We start from the raw sequence: 21239 nt of genomic DNA, 5'->3' as shown, positions 1-21239 counted from the left end.
TTAACCTAGTTTTTATTGATATTACAATATTGTTTTATTTAAAAACTACTATTTTAGTTATTTTAGGTTTGTGATAATTTTAAGCAAAAAAAGCTTTTAACATGGATTGATGTTTAAGGATAGTTATGAATATTGAAACAACTAAAGCGTATCCTGGATTGTTGAATAATTTTTTAAACCTTTATATGGATCCCCAGACAGTCTCAAATTTCTGTTCAATAAATGGAGTCATAAGAAACTCCCTTGATCACCTATTAATGAGAGAGAGCTGGTTTGGACATTTTATCTCACCATAAACTTATGTTCATGGTCTTTATTGGATAAATGGATAGAAATGATTATTTCCTCTTAGAATGTTTTAAGTTTACATTAATTAATGAGGGGGAAATCAGCACGTTAGTAATTCCTTGAATTAAATACTCTATATTTTACTATCTGTTTCCATAAATATAGTATGTTCTAGCTACTAATGGAAATATAAAAATAAGACACAATCAAAATTTCAAAAATAATATATTCTTTTTTATATATTATTTTTATATAATATATAAAAATATATTATATATATTTATATATAATAAATGGAAGGATTGAAATGGGGAGATGGAGGTCAAAGGGAATAAAGTTGCAGACGTATAAGATAAATAAACCTAAAAATCTAATGTACGGTATGAGGACCATGGTTAATAATATTGTACTATATACTAGAAATGTCCTAAGAGACTGGATTTTAGAGACTTTTGCCACACACACATACACACACAGAAGATTACTATGTAAGATGATGAATAGGTTAACTTGCTTGAGTGTATTAATCATTTCACTATGTGTATCAAAACATCATGTATATGTTAAACATATATATAATAAGGATACAATGTTTGATGATGATGATGGTGATGATGATGATGATGATGATGATGATGGTGATGATGATGACTTCCATCATTTACGGAGAATTTACCACATGCCAGTACTTGTGGTCAGCACTTACATATGTTAGCTACGTTTAATCCTCACAGTACCCTTATGGATCGCTTAATTATTTTCCCTATATTACAGATAAGTAAACCAAGTCTTGGAGAACTGAGGGGATTGAGCCAAATCATACAATTCTTGCAAAGTGGAATGAAAAGGGATTCAGTTCAATTCATATGCTATATACTTCTCCCATCAAAAGTTACGTTAAAATATTTCAATGTTTAAGATTCATTACTAAGTAACAAAGAAATAATTGTGATTTTTTTGTTTTCTTCATTTTGTTTATCAAAAAATAAGTTTATCTTTGTTCATGATTCCTTACTTGTTCAATAATAGATATATAATTTGTCATTCCCTGGTTAATTTAAATTTAAAATTTGTATGAGTTATAAATAAGATATGTTTCTTCCCTATGAATCCAAATGTTTAAAGTCATACTCAGTCAAAAACTTAGTTATGGCTAACAGAAGGTTTTTTATTGCAGTTTTTAATTTAATTTTTTATTTTTTATTTTACTTTAAGTTCTGGGATACATGTGCTGAATGGGGCAGGTTAATTACATAGGTATACATGTGCCATGGTGGTTTGCTGCACCTATGAACCCATCATCTAGGTTTTAAGCCCCGCATGCATTAGGTATTTGTCCTAATACTCTCCTTCCCCTTTGCCCCGACCCCTCGATAGGCCCTGGTATGCGACGTTCACCTCCCTGTGTCCATGTGCTCTCATTGTTCAACTCCCACTAATGAATGAGAACATGCAGTGTTTGATTTTGTGTTCCTGTGTTAGTTTGCTGAGGATGATAATTTCCAGCTTCTTTCTTGTCCCTGCAAAGGACATGAAGTGGCTGCACAGTATTCCATGGTGTATATGTGCCACATTATCTTTATCCAGTCTGTTATTAATGGGAATTTGGGCTGGTTCCAGGTCTTTGCTGTTGTAAACAGTGCTGCAGTAAACATATGTGTGCATGTGTCTTTATAGCAGAATGATTTATAATCCTTTGGGTATATACCCAGTAATGGGATTGCTGGGTCAAATGATATTTCTAGTTCTAGATCCTTGAGAAATCGCCACACTGTCTTCCACAATGGTTGAACTAATTTACACTGCCACCAACAGTGTAAAAGTGTCCCTATTTCTCCGCATTCTCGCCAGCATCTGTTGTTTCCAGACTTTTGAATGATCATCATTCTAACTGGCGTGAGATGGGTTTCTCATTGTGGTTTTGATTTGCATTTCTCTAATGACCAGTGATGATGAGCTTTTTTTTCATGTTTGTTGGCCGCATAAATGTCTTCTTTTGAGAAGTGTCTGTTCATATCCTTTGCCTACTTTTTGATGTGGTTGGTTGTTTTTTTCTTGTAAATTTGTTTAAGTTTCTTGCAGATTCTGGATATTAACCCTTTGTCAGATGGATAGATTGTGAAAATTTTCTCCCATTCTGTAGGTTGCCTGTACACTCTGATGATAGTTTCTTTTGCTGAGAAGAAGTTCTTTAGTTTAGTTAGATCCCATTTGTCAATTTTGGCTTTTGTTGCAATTGCTTTTGATGTTTTATTCATGAAGTCTTTGCCCATGCCTATGTCCTGGATGATATTGCCTAGGTTTTCTTCTAGGATTTTTATAGTTTTAGGTTTTACATTTAAGTCTTTAATCCATCTTGAGTTAATTTTTGTATAAGGTATAAGGAAGGGGTCCAGTTTCAGTTTTCTGCATATGGTTAGCCTGTTTTCCCAGCACCCTTTACTGAATAGGAGATCTTTTCCCCATTGCTTGTATTTGTCAGGTTTGTTGAATATCAGATGGTTGTAGATGTGTGGTGTTATTTCTGAGGCCTCTGTTCTGTCCCATTGGTCTATATATCTGTTTTGGTACCAGTATCATGCCGTTTTGGTTACTGTAGCCTTGTAGTATAGTTTGAAGTCAGGTAGCGTGATGCCTCACACTTTGTTCTTTTTGCTTAGGATTGTCTTGGCTATCTGGGCTCTTTTTTGGTTCCATATGAAATTTAAAGTAGTTTTTTCTTTTTAGTTCTGTGAAGAAAGTTGATTTTAGAAGCATTCTTTAAGCATTTATTATCTTCTATGAATAAAAACCTAACTTTTCTTCAAATCTAGACCTATTAATAATTTTGAGGTATTGATGGAACGTACCTCAAAATAATAAGAGCTATTTATGACAAACCCACAGCCAATATCATACTGAATGGGCAAAAACTGGAAAAATTCCCTTTGAAAACTGGCACAAGACAGGGATGCCCTCTCTCACCACTCCTATTCAACATAGTGTTGGAAGTTCTGGCTAGGGCAATCAGGCAAGAGAAAGAAATCAAGGGTATTCAGTTAGGAAAAGAAGAAGTCAAATTGTCCCTGTTTGCAGATGACATGATTGTATATTTAGAAAACCCCATTGTCTCAGCCCAAAATCTCCTTAAGCTGATAAGCAACTTCAGCAAAGTCTCAGGATACAAAATTAATGTGCAAAAATCACAAGCATTCTTATACACCAGTAACAGACAAACAGAGAGCCAAATCAGGAATGAACTTCCATTCACAATTGCTTCAAAGAGAATAAAATACCTAGGAATCCAACTTACAAGGGATGTAAAGGACCTCTTCAAGGAGAACTACAAACCACTGCTCAGTGAAATCAAAGAGGACACAAACAAATGGAAGAACATACCATGCTCATGGATAGGAAGAATCAATATTGTGAAAATGGCCATACTGCCCAAGGTAATTTATAGATTCAATGCCATCCCCATCAAGCTACCAATGAGTTTCTTCACAGAATTGGAAAAAACGGCTTTAAAGTTCATATGGAACCAAAAAAGAGCCCGCATCTCCAAGACAATCCTAAGTCAAAAGAACAAAGCTGGAGGCATCACGCTACCTGACTTCAAACTATACTACAAGGCTACAGTAACCAAAACAGCATGGTACTGGTACCAAAACAGAGATATAGACCAATGGAACAGAACAGAGTCCTCAGAAATAATACCACACATCTACAGCCATCTGATCTTTGACAAACCTGAGAGCAACAAGAAATGGGGAAAGGATTCCCTATTTAATAAATGGTGCTGGGAAAATTGGCTAGCCATAAGTAGAAAGCTGAAACTGGATCCTTTCCTTACTCCTTATACGAAAATTAATTCAAGATGGATTAGAGACTTAAATGTTAGACCTAATACCATAAAAATCCTAGAGGAAAACCTAGGTAGTACCATTCAGGACATAGGCATGGGCAAAGATTTCATGTCTAAAACACCAAAAGCAACGGCAGCAAAAGCCAAAATTGACAAATGGGATCTCATTAAAACTAAAGAGCTTCTGCACAGCAAAAGACACTACCATCAGAGTGAACAGGCAACCTACAGAATGGGAGAAAATTTTTGCAATCTACTCATCTGACAAAGGGCTAATATCCAGAACCTACAAAGAACTCAAACAAATTTACAAGAAAAAAACAAACAACCCCATCAAAAAGTGGGCAAAGGACATGAACAGACATTTCTCAAAAGAAGACATTCATACAGCCAACAGACACATGAAAAAATGCTCATCATCACTGGCCATCAGAGAAATGCAAATCAAAACCACAATGAGATACCATCTCACACCAGTTAGAATGGCAATCATTAAAAAGTCAGGAAACAACAGGTGCTGGAGAGGATGTGGAGAAATAGGAACACTTTTACATTGTTGGTGGGATTGTAAACTAGTTCAACCATTATGGAAAACAGTATGGCGATTCCTCAAGGATCTAGAACTAGATGTACCATATGACCCAGCCATCCCATTACTGGGTATATACCCAAAGGATTATAAATTATGCTGCTATAAAGACACATGCACACGTATGTTTATTGCAGCACTATTCACAATAGCAAAGACTTGGAATCAACCCAAATGTCCATCAGTGACAGATTGGATTAAGAAAATGTGGCACATATACACCATGGAATACTATGCAGCCATAAAAAAGGATGAGTTTGAGTCCTTTGTAGGGACTTGGATGCAGCTGGAATCCATCATTCTTAGCAAACTATCACAAGAACAGAAAACCAAACACCGCATGTTCTCACTCATAGGTGGGAACTGAACAATGAGATCACTCGGACTCAGGAAGGGGAACATCACACACCGGGGCCTATCATGGGGAGGGGGGAGGGGGGAGGGATTGCACTGGGAGTTATACCTGATGTAAATGACGAGTTGATGGGTGCAGCACAGCAACATGGCACAAGTATACATATGTAACAAACCTGCACGTTATGCACATGTACCCTACAACTTAAAGTATAATAATAATAAATAAATTAAAAAAAAAAAAAAAATTTAAAAACAAAAAAAAAAAAAAAAAAATAATTTTGAGATTTGTTATTTGAATGTTATGAATAATTTTAGCCTTATATTTACTTTTTCTCTAGGCCATTTTATGTAAAAACATGTTTTTCACACCAAAGCCTGTATTAATGACTTCAAACATGTTTCTTCACTGGAGAGATTATTTTGCTAATCCAGAACTGCTCCCCCAAAAACTGTCATAAGCCACCTCTTACTGCTGCCATGTTTGTGTTATAAGCAGTTAGTTCTCAGGCACAGGGCTGATTATTTTCATCTAACATTAATATATTTAAGATGGTGAAAGTGACAAATACCAATATCATAGAATTTAGGAACGCTATTATTCCTAAACTGTCCACCAATCACTATGTGCACACTATAGAGTCTAACATTGAGAATATATATTTAAAACTACATTTATCAGATAAAATAGCATGTGCTTATTATTAAATTATGTTGTTTCCCCTCTTTTTCTCCAAACATTGTAATGAGGATGTTTGACCCAATGTGAAAAATAAAAGTTAATAAAATTTGATAGCCTCAATGTCACTTCTTATGTTTTCTAAACTGTCCAAAATATTTAGACCTTTTGAATGAATGACCTTGAGTTTGTTTTTTATATAATGGTGCTTACTAACTGTGTGACCTTGGGAAAATATTAATTTCTTTGAATCTTAGTCTACATGTATTTTTAAAAATAGGAATAATTGTAGATAACTGTCAGACTTGTTGGGAGAAGTAAATCATACCAATATATATATTGCCTAGCACAGTATCAAACTTGTCGAGAGCACCATTAATGTTAGTTCCTTCTATCGAATAATCCATGGAAAATCATTCTAAACTCTTTACTTTTATCTCTAAAACTTAGATACTTTTGAAAGATAACTTTTTGGTAAGTATCACCTGGTAATGTGTTCACTTCTCATTGTTCTTTAGCGGGTAACATTTGTGTGAACTGTTTTAAAGTTTTACGTGACGTCTACAAAGTTGTAGGTGCTTTCTTCCCTCTTTATTGTATACCCATGTATCCTTGATAAACTATGATTTACTTAAGCACCATCCATCCTGTGCTATCTAATTATGGAAATACGTGAAGATTTAAAATTTAGAAATTTCAGGCTGATCACTTTGTCTTGGTGTTTAGGTTACAAATTGGTTCATGTAATGATTTTCTTAATTTCTCCCAGAACCATCTGCAGATAATGCCATCAAGCAACATGGCGAATAAAACCTATTACTTTTTTTTAAAATTCTAAAACATATTCTGAGAAAAATATTTGAAATTCTATTGTGTGTAGTAATCGAATGACAAAATTCTTTAACGACCATAGGCTTAAAAATGATGAAATTTTCGGAAATAATTTTTAAACTATTTCACAAAACATATCATAAGCGAGAGAAAAATGTGATAAATTATATCAGGAAGATAACTTACTGTCTTTTTCAGAGCATAAATTATAGTTTTAAGTAAGTATGTACCATAATGAATTTATGTTAAAAATAATCAGAGATGGGAGGGGCTTGTAGTGTAATCATCCGATGGGTTCTTCCTGCCTGCTGCATAGACAAAATCAATTCACTGAGACTGCATCACTGAAGTAAGAGTTTAATTGATACAAGGCTGGCCACATAGCAGATGGAGTTATTACTCAAATCAGTCTTCCTGAAGGCTCCGAAGTTCGGGTTTTTCAAGGATAGTTTGGTGGGTAGAAAACTAGGAAATGGGTATTGCAGATTGGCTGGGGTTGCAATCATAGGGGTGTGGAAAAGGGTCCGTTTGCACTAAGTCTACCTCTTATTGGGGGGGCCACAAGACTAGTTGAGCCTAGAGTCCTGGCGGGGTCAGCCTGAAAAATATCTCATAAGACCTCTTTTAGGTTCTATAATAGTGATGTTATCTATAGGAGCAATTGGGGTAGTCATGAATCTTGTGACCTCTGGCCACATTACTGAGTAAAAAGGGATTATAGAAACTAGGCCTACATTTTAGCAGACCTTCAGGACCCTCCCATAATCCTCATCTTGTGGCTGTTCATTAGTTTTACAAAGCAATTTCAGCTCCAGAACAAGGAGGAAATCAGTTTTAAGGACAGACTATTACTGTTCTTTCTTCAGAGCTAAACATTAAACAAAATTTCTCCCATAGTTAGCTAGCCCTACACTCAGGAATAAGCAAGGGACAGTAGTCAGCCTGTGAGACTAGAAGCAAGATGGAATCAGTCATGTTGGATTTCTCTCAGTGTCATAATGTTTGCAAAGGCTGTTTCAGTAGTGACTATTAGACCTTCCTGCAGTCAAGTAATCAGTTAAACCACCTAAATCAAATGACTGTTCATGTACATTGGATGAGTGAGAAAAAAATAAGTGTCTTTTAATTTTTTGGGAATAAAACATACCTCTCTGGCTATTTGGTTGTCAGAAACATGCTACTCTATACCACTCTATAACTATACCGTGCAAATTAAGGATACCAAGTTTAGATTCCCTGTCATTGAAACTCTCCTATGATAAGTCCTCCAACATTTATATGCTGGATGTTTAGTCATGAAGAAGTTTATTCTGGGAAATTCCCTGTTTTGTATATCATTGGAGATAACATTGTTTCTTCTGTAATATGACGGTTTTGTGTCCTTTCAAAATCGTCAATGTATAGTAAACTCTAAAAGAGTACTTCCTGTTCTTTAGTTACAATTTTACATTGTATGTAGTACACATTTCGGGCAGCTTTCAGCAGCTATTATTTAATTTCAAACTCAGTATAACTCAGTATAAACAAATGTTAGCTATATAGATGGTTCTGGTTTTATTACTTCCTATTTCATTTTCAAGGTAGGAAAATTAACATTGGCTTGGAGTATTGAAGAAGTAATTTTTCCAATGACATGGAAATTGCAGTTTTTCTTCCCTTACTACGGTCACTCAAATTTTATACAAAATTGAGGCCTAGCCTGGGAGGGTTCTTCACTTCAAGGGTGAACTGGTGATCAGAGAAGCAATTGTTATTGAACTGGTACTACTCCTTGCGGAGCAGGACTAACCCATAGGCAGTGTGCCAGGGCTGTTGGCACATGTATTCATACTCCCTTCTAATTAAATGCTAATTAAGAGGCAGGTTATTCTGAACTTTCTGGAAAATGGTGGGGAGTTTCCAGAATCATATAAGGTAACTTCCAGGCTGTTGCCATGGCGCATTGCCATGCATTAGTAAACTGTCATGATGCTGGTGGGAGAGTCATTATGCTAATGAGTTGTGAGGACAGCTGGAGGTTGCTTTCCTCACAGTCTCCTGGGGTTGGTGGCCTCTTCACTGCATGCTCTTTTGACCAGATCCTGTTTTCATCAGGGTGGGGTTGACCAGAAAAAATCTCCTGCAGGCCGCCTACCTCACCCTCATGCAAGTAAACTGTCTGTTTTACTTGGGACTACATTTTATGTTCTCTTAGACATCCAACAGAGCAAATCCTAGCAGTTCAGCCATATTTTGTGTAAATAGATTACACAAATTTAATAGCTGAACTTTCAAATAAAGTCAGATTAATAGGTACAAGTCCAGGGCCTGATATGGCCACTTGCTGGCAATTGTTTGTTTAATTTGATTCATGGAGAAAGCCAAGTCAGTCAATGTCAAACTCAATATTCACCCGTTGACCTAAACGTGTATCCTGTGTTGGCTGAATTAATTTTAAGACCAGTTGGTTTGCCTCTTAATTGTTGAGGACAATATGTGAGACTCTGTAGAACTTCACAGAATCTATTGGCATGTCTCAGCTTAGAGTTTCCTGATTTACATCCTCAGGGTCAAAAGGCATATTTTAGGTTAAATGTCCATGCCACACTCCTAACTTAGCCTTGACCAACTCCAAATGATCTACTCTTTTAGGTTAGTTGGAATTGTTATATTTTAGCATTAATATTAAGACTTTATTCTTTGGTTTCTTTTTTAGTAGGAGATTAGTCAGCTGACTTGAATTTGAATTTTTCACTGGGTTTATATTTTAATTGGATACATTAATTATTATTTGTGCATTTCTGCTAACATCAGAAAGCAGAGGGACTTACAGCCATTTCAGTTAGAGAGGATAAGATTTCAGTACTCCTGGGTTTAAATGTGTGTGCGTGTGCACACGTGAGTCCTAATGTTATAAACTAAATGATTTCTGTGTGTTTAACAAATGTGAGCCATTGGTCCTAGGGAAAGACAATGGTAAAAGCAAGAACTCTCCAAGTTCATGCCTTACGTACCACAGACATTATGACCATATATTTCCACAGACCAGACATCAGTGAATTTTTGTTGTTGTTATTTTATTGAATGACTTGAAGCTTGCTAAATGACTTTACTGTCTTATTTTATCAGTATTTAGGCTGATAAAATGTCCCCCTAGGCTTTGGGAAGTCAAGCTATCTATTTTTAATTATTTTCAATTTGCTTTAAGTTAATCTTCCCAAGTTGTTCCTGCATTGCTTATCTGATTTTCTTTCTTAGTTTATCTATACGATCCTAGGAAAGAAGGCCCTTTATCTGTGAACACACGCCTACCCTGTAGAATAAATACTAAAGTATTACCTTGACCCTGCAGGAGGATGAAAGAGACTTTGGACAGTCAATATGATTGTCCATTTAAACAACTAATATTAGCACAAATCAAGTTCAGTTTGGTGTCTTCCATTAAACTCATTCATCGAAATAGCAAATGTCATTTCAGTAAGAAGCAAAATATACCGAAGAATATTTCTACAGTCCCTGGTAGGTATGATTACAAATATCAACAAATTCTCCACTTATCTGGTCAGTAGTTGATGCTACTTTCACTTACGCCACTGATATAGTTAAGGTCTTCTGGCCACAGCTACAAAGTACAGACTAAAATGTTAGAAATCATGAAGATTGTGTTTCTTTATTCTGCATGTTTGATGAGCCTCCCAAAGTTATTGACTTTCAGGTTCTCAATTGTAGTGTTATAAGTCAATTCTACATTTTGCTAAGTTTAATAATATTCTTCAATTTCTTTAAAATGTATTTATTAACAGCTGAATCATAATTTTTGTGGCTCTGTTTACTTGATGATCAAGGCCAAAGTCCAGTAAAAAGCGACAGGAAGTGTATATTCAGGTTGTGGATTTAGCATTTCTGTTAGATGAACTTAACTTAATAATGGCCTAAGAATTTGTGTTTTAAGGATTTAACATAGGCATAAAATGCTCTCTAGCTGTTGATTCCTTATTTTGTTTTTTTAACTCAGTATAAATAAATTTGAATAAACTAAGGTGGCATATACAAATATTGAAATAGAAATAGAAAAGACATATAGATTAGGCCATTTTAAATGCTTATAATTTGGGGAAACATCAGTAAGGATGAAATAAGCACTGATTTCATAATTTTAAATTTTATTTTTTGTTGAAACAGGGTCTTCCTCTGTTATCCAGGGTGAGGTGCAGTGGTGCAATCACGGCTCACTTCAGCCTTGACCTCCCAGGCTCAAGTGATCCTTTCACCTCAGCCTCCTGAGGCGCTGAGACCACAGGTGTGTGCCACCACACCCGGGCAATTTTTTTTTTAATCTTTTTATTTTGTAGAGACAAGGTCTAACTAACTATGTTGCCCTGGCTAGTCATGAACCCCTGGGCTAAAGCTGTCTTCTGGCCTCCCAAAGTGCTGGGATTATAGGTGTGAACCATCATACCTGGCCCAATTTCAATATTAGATATAGTTGTATTCTTACTAAACCAAGTTAAAAAACCCTTTGTTTACAAAGGAGAAATTTGTGGGCAGAGAAAAAAGGTATCAAGTAGAGAATATCTTAATAGCCTTTTCAAAGAATCTGGGGAATTGATATGCCTAAAATCCACACTTTATTTTAAGCAAAGAAAAAACTCCATTATTAGCTAAATATTTATTGTTGTTCACAGTGACTGTCACAGTAGTCTACCTATCTACCATACATATAAAAAAACAGACAAATAAAACATTTTATGACTTTTTATTATACAGGATGGAATGAAAATGTATTGGGTCTATCCAGTTCTCTTTTGCCCATTTTTATTTTCTAGCATTATCTCCTGTAGTTCTTATAGTCTACCCAAAACCAGATGCAGAGAGCTCTTCACTCTATCATCCAAGCCCTCCTTTGTTCTTCCTATAACTCTGCTCTTGCTGTCTCTTTTGGGATGCTGGGTTTCTTTTCCATCAACTCAGCCTAATTCAACCTTTAAAGTTCAAGTCATCTAAATTCTCTAACCCTTTCACCTCCTACCTCCATAAATGTCCATAACACCTCATAAATACTGATAGGTATTTTCTCTGGCTGTTTACCAGCTTGAATTTGAGATCCATGAAGGTAATAAAAACATCTTGGTCTCTAGTAAGTTTTGCACAGTATTGACACATATTAGGTCCTTAATCATAGATTCCTGAATGAATAAATGAAAAAAGAATGAATGAATAAAATTGTTAGTTGTTATATTAACAATTAATATGCAAATAATAATTATATATTAATAATTTAAAGTTAGCTGGGGGCTTTCATATAATCAACATGTATCATACATCTATAATCATCTTATATCATGTGGGGTCATATTTTTATTAAAGTTATACATACACATAATTTTATACCCAGAGATTGGTTAGGGAAATAACTAATATTTTCCATTATAAGATACTATTTGCTTTGCAATATAAAGAAACATATTGTAGCAAGCATGGGGGCTACTGTTTATTCTGATGCTTTTTACCAGGATTTCTAAATGTTCATCCAAATGTCTGCTTCCATTTATAAACTATTGGGTATGTTTTAGCCTCCATGTATGTTTTATAGGAGAAAATAAAGTGGTTCTTTTGCTCTCCTATTTTTTTTTTCATGTATTAAGTTATTTGGCAGAGATCACATAAAACATGTAAAGTTTGACCAGATTCTTCAGCTTTTTTAAATGTTGTAGATTTTGGTGTTTATATTTCTATGGATCCTCACAACATAACATCTACTTAAAGTGATTTTAAATTGATTTTATTATCAAACACATAAATTAGTATCTAACACATAATTTTTAATTATTTGATATAATATTTTACTTTTTAATATTTCTCTTTCCTTTTCCTTGTTTTCTCAGAGTTTTTCGTTGTTGTCTTCTTAAAAAATGTCTTTCTAGGGTTGACTATTATATATTAGTCAAGTGTCTGCTGTTCCTAGTGTCTATACTGTTCTGTAACCCACAGTTTACTTATAATTTAGTTATAATTAACATTGTTCCCTATATGATTAAATGTTTTTCTATATTGTCATATTGGTAAGATATTTCAGATGTTTTACCTTTCTACCTATTTAAAAATATTTGTGTAGTAAATATAGAGTTAAACAATTAAAATTATTTACTGTTAACAAATTCCTAAATTCCTAAAAATTGAATTACTCTTTCCAAGGACTTGCACAATTTTGAAAAAAAAATATACATATATATGTGTATATGTGTGTGTATATAAATGTGTGTGTGTGTGTGTGTATATATATATTTTTTTGTTTTTGCTTTTTTTCCAGCCAAATACGTTTTAGGTAATTATATTTCAGCTAGCTGGTTGTAAAGTTGGCTATTTTCTGAATGCATAGCATGGAAATACTAAGAGATTTTATATGTATATACACATATATACACACACATAGACATACATATATATGTATATTTAACAATAAAGATGACAGTGACCTTATAGAAGTGATAATTGAAAATAAGAACTAATACATTTCATAAATGAAAAATAGCAAAAATATATATTGAGAATTATCTTGGAAATCATATGAAGCTTCTCTTCTATGATCATTAATTCATTCACCTTTTCAAAAAATTATTTACCGAGGACCTACTCTTTTCCAGGCACTGTGCTAGATGACTAGGATACAAAAACCAATAGGCCATGACCTCAACTTTGTGTCTGTACAGAATATGTTTACATAAAACAGATTCACTTCTGTAAAATGGCTGCAAGAGATGCCTGAATGAAGTATCTCTAAGAGAGGGAGTGGGTGGGGAAGTTTGTGGAGGCTTTACAGAAAAAAATAGTATTTGATTGAGCTCTAGTAGTGTAAGTAGGAGTTTGTCAAAATGCAAAGATATGCAGTGCAAGCAGTAAAAGGTGTTTTTGTTTGATTTGTTTTGTTTTTAATGAAATGAGATTGTAATCAGAAGTATTTTTGTGTCGACCTTGAATGTGGAATCACCCACACCTTGCTAGGAAATTCAGTAATTTGTGTAAAAAGTGAGAAGTTTTTAAATAAAGAAGTAACAAAATGTTTGTACAAGGAATGTACTCTTAAAGCAGTGTAGAAAATGGACCAAAGTAGAGGAGAAACTGGTGGCAAGAAAACAATAATAGTTAGAATAGGTCATAGGATAGAGGCCATGTCTTAGACGTGGTGAAAATGAAGAGAAACTAATAAACCAACAAGCTTGATATGCTGCCCAGTTCTCTCCCCTCCATACAGTATTTTTTTTTTTTTTTTTTTTTTTTTTTTTTGAGACGGAGTCTTGCTGTGTCACCCAGGCTGGAGTGCAATGGCCAGATCTCGGCTCACTGCAAGCTCCGCCTCCCGGGTTCACGCCATTCTCCTGCCTCAGCCTCCCGAGTAGCTGGGACTACAGGCACCCGCCACCTCGCCCGGCTAGTTTTTTTTTTTTGTATTTTTTAGTAGAGACGGGGTTTCACCGTGTTAGCCAGGATGGTCTCGATCTCCTGACCTCGTGATCCGCCCGTCTCGGCCTCCCAAAGTGCTGGGATTACAGGCTTGAGCCACCGCGCCCGGCCAGTCTTTTTTTATCACTCCATCTGAAGCCAGTCTCACCTTTTGAGCTCTTTACTTGCACTTCCTCTTAATACCTACTTTACATTATCTTAAATTATAATGCATATGTCTTTGTCTCATCAGCTTACTGGACATAAGGCCCTTATGCATCTTGTATTCCCTTTAGTGTTGGCTATTGTGTATACTATATAGTAGAATCATAATATTTTTAAATATTTTATGTTTAATATGATACTTAATGATTACTGGTTGTAACAGCATATTTGGCTCAGTGATACTATTATAGCATTCATCACATTATATCGTCACCCTGACTACATGGTGAACTCTGTGTTCAGAGTCTATGGCGTATTCATGGTGCTTACACTACATAAGAAAAAAAAATTAGAGAAAAAAGCATAGAAAAAAAATTAAAGAAAAAAAAAAAACAGAGGGCATCTTGCATTTGATAAAATATGGGTTTACTTTTACTATTTAAAAATAGATATTATCTATCCTGTCATTTATGTAATCTGATATAAAACCTTAAACCTCTCTATATAGTACTGTGATCATTGTATTAAAATTTCCCATATTTCCAAAAACTCCACTTAAACATTTGGAAAACGTTAACAATAAATAATGTATAGATGCTTCAAGTATTTGTTTTTTATAATGTTATTCTTCACATAATAACTTTCATATATATTTGTCCAATAATTTATCCCTAGCTAATTTTATTTTTACCTTATTTATTTATTTATTTATTCATCTGAAACAGAATCTCCTTGTGTCACCCTGGCTGGAATGCAGTGGTGTCATCTCGGCTCACTATAACCTTGGCCCCCCAGGTTCAAGCAATTCTTCTGCCTCAGCCTCCTGAGTAGTTGGAAGTACAGGCGCCTGCCACCACACCTGACTAATTTTCATATTTTTAGTAGAGACGGAGTTTGACCATGTTGGCCAGACTGGTCTCAAACTCTTGACCTCATGTGATTTTCTCACCTTAGCCTCCCAAAGTGCTGGGATTACAGGCATGAGCCACTGCACCCGGCCTCTAGCTAATTTTATAAATTAAAATTACAGTGACATTGTGTCCATGAAACACCAAAACTCAATTATATTATTTTGAAACATGTTATAATGTCTTATGGAACAGCAGCAAAAGTAGAGGTCAAAGCATTTTGACTATTAACATGGATCTTTTGTTTTGACTTTTTAGGTTACACCTGAACACAATAATTTGTATATTAACAAATATGCCATATTTAAAAATCTGAATACAAAAGGGTTCTACAATAAGGAGGAGTACTTTAGTCTCCTTGGAGAAAATTTTAAAATTGTATTTTATGACTTTTTTCACTGCAAACTAAACAGCAAACAACCATATATCAATAAAGCAAAGTCATGTCACTAAAGTACTGAGCTATCAAACAACTTTTCAGAATCATGAGAACTGAAAGTAACACCTTTCCCTGTGTATCTACTGACTTGTCTGTGTTTCCCACTGGAATGTAATACACTTTTTTCAAACTGTCTTTATACTCCCATAGCCTATTAAATGACAGGCACCTAGAAAGCAACAAATTGTTTGTGAAATCAATTAATAAAGCAAGTAATTATTTAATCAATTAAACTACCACTGTGTTTACCAACAATCCTCAAACTTTAATGTGCATAAAGGTTACATGCAGAATGAATTTTAAAATGCAGATATCTAATTCCTGCACACATAGATTCTAATTCAGTAGGCTATGCAGACTGTGACTGTGCATCTAAGAGGGACACCAGTGTTTCTGATTTGGAGCAAAGATCACTCTTTAAAAATATTGATATAGATAACACTAACGTGATCAAGAAACCTTCTTGATTGAGATAACCTTAAGCAAATCTTTGGGCAATTAAGTGTTAATTGATTGTGAATAAAGAGGGTCAAATTAAATGAGCACTGCATGTACTATAAAAAAAAAAAAAAAGACCCAAAGTGACCATGGGGCACTCTGGTAAAACTCGTGGCTCTAACTTGTCTGATTCTGTGCCTCTTAGATTTGTGAGGTCAGCATGAGTAGAAGGTAAAAGATAAGTTTGGTAAATACAGGACAGCCTATGGATCCTGATAAAATCCAGTGTTCCAACTGGACTGCATTTGGTGTCACTATCCCATGGTTCAAACCAAGAGAAAAGCAGGGAGCGAAAAATCTAGGACAGATAGCAGGGTAGCATCTCAAGATACAGACCATGCAGCTGTACTGAAATAAAAAAAATGGCCTGAGTATGACATGTGATCTCAAGGCAAACCTGTCTTTTTTCAGTTCCTATTTTAAGCTGCCTTTTTCACGTTAGTAAATGGGAACTAGGGAATTATGTGCTGTTTCCAGAGTTAGATATGCTTTTGAGGTACTGGCCATTGTGGAAAGGTAGATCTAAAACATGTATACTTTCTAATTCACCACAAAACCTTTTAAAAATACTGTACAATTTTTGGACTCTGAGCCAGTTCTACTAAACCAGTATTTCTAGGGAGTACACAGTGGGAGTCCATATATATGAGCTATTTAGGCGATTCTGATGATTGACCAGGCGTGGGAGCCATGGATTTCAAAAGCTTTGATAGATATTTCATTATTAGAAATGTTATTGTATTTATAGGGATTCAGTCCTCTTCCCCCCATCTTTAGCCACACATCTCTGCCTCTTTGACACAACTCGTCTCCTCATCTGTTGTCTTAGTAGCCTTCTGTCCAAAATTATCTTGCTGTAGACTTGCTTTGTTAGGTATTCTATCCTTTCCTGTAATAGAACTTTATTCAGTTTTCCATCAGTTTTGAGTCTAAGACTTACTTTTCTCTCCTTTCTTTCTCTCTGCATATCCTAAAGCACATTGAAATTGCATATCCTATTCCTATTATAAATAGGATACATATCATATATCTATTTAGGATATAATGCATATCCTAAAGCACATTGAAATTGCATATCCTATTCCTATTATAAATAGGATACATATCATATATCCTATTTAGGATATAATGCATATCCTAAAGCACATTGAAATTGCATGTCGTACTGTTACACATACCCCACCACTCTTTTTAAGTATACCCGCATTGGTAGTACATCAGCTGGGCTTAATTTCTAAAAACAAAATTAGGGCCCGACGGCTCAATGTTTCCGAATAAGTAACCAAAATTGTTATTGTTATAAGAATGTAAGAAAAGGGTGACAAAATGGTGAATTGCTTTAACAAATGGAAAATGAGTTCAGAATGAAGCAGAGTACCTAAGACATTTTACATCTTGACTTGTTTTAACAAGATTCTACTGCTTTATAATTCATTTATAGAATAGTTATAGCTTCCCATTGGCTCCGTGCTCCCATTTACTCAGCTACTGTAAATAATAGCCATCAGCAAAGCTTTTGAAATCTTCAGATGAAAGGAACTAAATTAAGGAAGCTTCCCGTGTGCATCCCTTCCCCCACAAAAAAGGATGCTAAGAAAACAAGGAACAGGGAGTAAAACGGAGTGATTGTAGTAACCCAATGCATTCCAGCTTTTGAAAACGATAAACATTTATTTTCTGACCTAAGAGTTGTTGTTTTTAATTTTTTTAACTTTTTTTTCTCGATTGGAGCTGGCGATAGTGGATATTAAGATGTGAGAGATATTGAAGGAGACAGTATCAAGTGAGTTACACTGTGTGGATTAATGTTGCAGTAGTTTCTTTCTTTGGTTATTGCCAAGCTAGTTGCTATTTTAAGATTATTAGTCACATGCTTCTGTACCTGAGAGTGAAATTTTTCATTTCCCTCTAAAGATGATTCATTTTGTTTCTTACAGGAGGAACTTTGATAATAAATTCCAGTGTACTTTTTAAAATGTTCCCAGAGACTTAAAATAAACCTGCAAATATTTTTTTTTAATTTTATATTATCTTTTTGACATAGTTTGCTTACATAATCTACATATTTTGAATAGATGATTAGACCAAAGGAGCTTGCAGTAGATAAAGTTATAATCTTAATGAAGATTAAACATCTTCTTTTAAAATCTCCTTATATTATTACTGTTGAGTGACAGAATAGATATTCAATCCTTTAAGCCAAGGATGTATAATGGGACCAATGTGTAATAAGTAAATTTGGGAAGCATAACCGGAAATACAGAAGATACTGAACTTACATAACAATATGTTTTGAACTTTAAACGTCACTTTCCACGGTCTGGCTTTCTCTCATGCATTGTCCATATGTAAAGATAACTTAGCCAAAGCTCTGAAGCTCCCAAAAGTTGATAAATTCTCCCTTCCAGGGAGTAACCCGAAGTAAATTATAATATCTTAATCCCAATTCCAAGTTCCTAGAAGAGAGAATTTGTGACTGTGGAGGCTACGCTTCTCCCTCTGTCAGCTAGGAAGATGTCCGAAGAGATTGTAGCTACAGATTGGCCCAGAAATTTAGTCAAATCACCTTATTATTCATGATTTTTTTTTTTTTTTTTTTTTGAGAGACGGAGTCTCCCTCTGTCACCCAGTCTGGGGTAAAGTGATGCGATCTTGGCTCACTGCAACCTCTGCCTCCCGTGTTCAAGCAATTCTTCTGCCTCAGCCTCCTGGTAGCTTGAATTACAGGCTATGGCCACCAAGCCCGGCTTATTTATTTATTTATTTAGTATTTTTAAGAGAGACGGGGTTTCATCATGTGGTCAGGCTGGTCTCAAACTTCTGACCTCAAATGAGCCACCTGCCTGGGCCTCCCAAAGTGCTGGGATTACAGGCATAAGCCACCACGCCCAGTGATTTTTTTTTTAATATAAGACTTATACTTGAAAACAATTTCACATTCAAAATTTTAATTTTATTAAAACAAGATGAAATGCAAATAAATAATTATGGGGAAGAAAATGCATTTATATAATTATATAACAACACAATTTCTAATTTTATTGATCAGAGTGACGTTTTAAAATGTTTTTTCTGTTTAGCAAAATAGATATTTAATTTTTCTTCTGCATATAAACAAATAAAATATCAAGATCTTTTAAAAGAATCTCAAGGTATTTTTGCATATCACTGAGACTAACGGGAAGAAAATAAACCATTTTCAGGATTTTTGTTGTGAAAATACAGACATGATTTTTTTTTCTGTAAAGCATATTCATTAAAACTACACTAGGAAATTAACATTTCAGCAGAAACCATACATAAAATTTCAATGTATTAAGACAAAAAAACTAGAGAGTTTGAGCTTTTTTATTTTCCTAATAATGACATTCTGTTTTATTTTCTGAAAAGTTTACTGACAGAGCTTTAGAGGTAACTTAGCAGTATCTGTACTTACCTGTCATCCAGGAATGAGTCACTCCTGAATTTACTAAAAATGACGTTATCAACATGGTTTAGTAGTGAACCTTCGGGAGGATTTTATGATACTGTGTGACACCAGACCCTCTCATTAGTGCCATAGGTTTCATTAGTACATGTCATTTTTTCCAACATTTGCAGCATTACTGGTTGAATACAGCATATTCTGAACATCTCTACACTTGTGACATCTCTTAATGTCACATTTCTTTATTTTTACAAAAGCTGTTTATAGCTTGTTGGATGATCTAAACATGTTTAAAAGATGAGGAAATACTGTAAAGCAAGGAAAATGGAAAAATTCATAGACTTTGTGGGGAAAAAAGAAAGAAAAACTACACAGATACATTAAGCCAGGGAAATGTTTGTTTCCTGTTAGTCCTGATACCCATGGAAGGCAAACTTCTATCAAGGCATGAACCTGTGATTTGGGCTAGGGTTCTAAACCCAGCTTGGACAGTAATAACCTGTGTTACTCCTAACCTTTCTTAGATTGATTTTTGATGTGTGTGATAGAGGATGAAAATTCTAAGATTCTCTATTATTAGTATTGATTTTTTTTTCAGGGACCTTTGTGAATTTTCTTCTCCTTGGTAGCTCCTCCTCCTTCTTTCCCTTTCTTCTCTTTCACAAATATTGATGGAGCAAATAACAAATACCCCGTATCATAATAGGCATTGCAGATAAAATCAGGTACTTCATTTTATATATGTAAAGATAGATGATATAATTACTATACACAAGTAGATTCGGTCACTCCAAAGTCACATTTGACTCTATAGAAAATCCCTTTGGGAATGAATTTAACAAAATCTGGATGCTGTTGTTTATTTGCAGTTAACAAGATAATGAAGAAAAATTGTCAGATTTGTGATTTAAGTACTTCCATTTATATTTTATGAATTATCTTAAGGAAGCAAAAGATCTATATTTTTTCAAAGCGGCCAGAATTAAAAATGTCCAGTATAGGTTTAGTCTTTTAAAAGCCAATGCAAGTAATAAAGGTTGTGTTAAATTAAGTCCAGTCCATCATTTGTCATTTTCAATTTTAAAGCTAACATTTGCCATGTGCTAGTTCAAGCCAACTTTACAAAGCCTGTCACTGCTGATACCTAATGTGGTGAATCCCACTTGAGTTTCTAATGTCTTCTCCTGACATTTCTTCAAGAGTGACTGATAGTGCCACAGGCCCAGGTGGACTGAATAGTGGGAATTGATACTGATACAACTGAGGTTTAGAAACAAGAAAGAGTTATGGAAAACACATCTTAGTGAAAGATCATGTCTTATTCTGATGACTTGTTTAAAATACAACATAATTTTTACATGATGTTAGAGAAATAACACATTTCCATGTATATTTCCATAAATGTTTCAAGTAAAAATGGATAAATAAGCACTAAAAGATATCATTCACATGGACACAGTTATAAGGTTATATATGCAAAATTTATAACTATAGATGTCACATCAAAATCAAAATTAAGAGAACAGATATTTTTAAAAATCTTCTTGTTTGTCAGGTGATTACTGAACTACTTGTCATCATATGACTAATTTGTCTTTCTAAAGGCAGAATCATGACAGATATTAAGTGTAGAATGAAGGTAGGAGTATTCAATACATTTTGTGGTATTGGTTTAGACATCAGGAAAGTTCCTGGGAAAATTCCATATGCTAGTGAAACTGTAAATTGCATTGAGTGTTTATTGGTTTCTGTCATGGTATAGCAGGTATTGGTTAGTGATTTTTTTAAAAAGGAAAAT

The 21239-nt window shown here is 34.6% G+C and overlaps 1 protein-coding gene and 1 long non-coding RNA gene across 2 annotated transcripts in view; both read left to right on the top strand.

Moving 5' to 3' along the window:
- KCND2 (potassium voltage-gated channel subfamily D member 2) overlaps window positions 1–21239 on the top strand; it is a 492852-nt gene that overhangs the window by 118732 nt on the left and 352881 nt on the right. The gene's annotated exons all lie outside the window — the stretch shown is intronic.
- On the top strand, window positions 1206–13511 carry LOC126951188 (uncharacterized). Its single transcript, XR_007724379.1, has 2 exons — window positions 1206–3120; window positions 5362–13511. It is a non-coding gene; the product is annotated as an uncharacterized LOC126951188 (long non-coding RNA).

Source organism: Macaca thibetana, chromosome 3, assembly GCF_024542745.1.
Source record: "Macaca thibetana thibetana isolate TM-01 chromosome 3, ASM2454274v1, whole genome shotgun sequence".
NCBI classification, from domain to species: Eukaryota; Metazoa; Chordata; class Mammalia; order Primates; family Cercopithecidae; genus Macaca; species Macaca thibetana.
The sequence above is the reverse complement of the archived record's forward strand: the minus strand, read 5'-3'. Positions and strand labels throughout refer to the sequence as shown.